The 1,587-nt window shown below is 30.2% G+C and overlaps 1 protein-coding gene across 5 annotated transcripts in view; it reads left to right on the forward strand.

Annotated features, from left to right (window-relative positions):
* LOC106457665 (ataxin-2-like protein) overlaps nt 1-1,587 on the forward strand; it is a 43,081-nt gene that overhangs the window by 32,184 nt on the left and 9,310 nt on the right. The window lies entirely within an intron of this gene.

Consider the following 1,587-nt stretch of genomic DNA (forward strand, 5'->3'; position numbering starts at 1 on the left):
GTTTCGGAGAATTCCACTCCTCATCAGTGACCCGGGACACTACCACCAATGAAATATCAGACCAAACCAAGGCTTTATAGTTGTGAAAACCAAAATGGTGTAATTAAGTGTTTTAAACTCACAAAAAAAGAAACATTTACTTCTCTTTGGCTGAAAACTAATCAAAACCATGTTATTCTCCACATACTTACAAAAATTGAAATTTTATATGGTATGGTGATAATTATTAGGAAATTGTGAAAATAAGTCCGGCAGAATGCTCGAAAAATTACATGTTTAAAGAGTTAATATTGAATTAACAAACAAGAAATAAAATATAATTACATGATAACACAGATGAGAGAGGTATTGAAAAATTGTGCTTTCGTTTCAAACTATTTAAAGAAAGAAAAGAAATTTTGAAGGGATTTTTATATTTAAAAATATAAAGTCTCATCTGTAAAATGCTTAATATATATTTAGGTATTATGAAATACAGCTTAATGCTTATAAGTTATTTTATGTAGACATTTATCCTCTTTCATTAATTCTTGAGTTCAATGGAGTGAACACCCAGACTTATAATGTATGTCCTAACATAAAAATCACACCCTGTGCTCTTACATATGCACTAGTCATCTATATTGACTGATTCTAAAGACCAAATCACAGAAATGGTATGCTCATTATATGGGGCTTTCTGTTTAAATACTACTGATATTTTGCTTATGAATATAACAAAGTTGTGCTCTGTTCTAATTCTAGTACAAATGCTCAAAAGGAAACCAATTGTAAGATAATTATTTGAGTTACAAAAGTTTACAGTTACGGTTTATGTTATCATCAGTATAGCTGGAAAAAACAACTAACAGCCTCTTTTTCCCAAAAAAGTGAAACATGCTCATCATCTTCATGCTATTGCTTCAATGCCCGTGACCTACTGAGTGTAAATGAATTTAAGAGATATGCGATGTGATTTTATTTTTTTGTGCTAGTTGCAACCTCGACCATTGTATATGTGAATAGCGATTAATTTATCAGATCAGAGGAATGAGATAAGTATAGTTTCATGGTGTAATGTGCCTCTTTTTTCCTGTCAAACTGTGCTCTGATGTATTTAAGGCAACCCTTTAATTTTAGTATGAATAATCTCAGAAGTCACCTTAAAAAAAAGCATGAAAGTGATAAGTCTAAAAGTAACTTTTTCAGTAACAATAATAATTGGATAAAGAAAGACCTTTTAATCCCTTTGAGCTGTGTATTTGCAACTCCTACATTATTTGAAAATTTCAGTTAACTCTTTCAGCCTGGGCTCGGTCCCTGAGACCGACCTCGTAACCATTTTGTGCTTGTTATAGTTTTCATGCTATAACTTTTAAATTAGTAAGCGAATGTTAACTAAATTTGGCTGGTTATCAGTAAACATTACAATGCTTTCATATGCAAAATATCTAATTTTTTATTAAGTCATAAGGTTTTTGAATCAGTGTTTTTTTCATGCCTTTTTTTTTTTTTACATCTTGCCTATCTATCATGCAGAATAATTTTCATTTTAAGATTAAAAATACATTTATGCATCAGAAAATTTGGAAATTTCACATGTGAAAT

This window comes from Limulus polyphemus, unplaced genomic scaffold (assembly GCF_000517525.1).
Source record: "Limulus polyphemus unplaced genomic scaffold, Limulus_polyphemus-2.1.2 Scaffold358, whole genome shotgun sequence".
Lineage (NCBI taxonomy): Eukaryota > Metazoa > Arthropoda > Merostomata > Xiphosura > Limulidae > Limulus > Limulus polyphemus.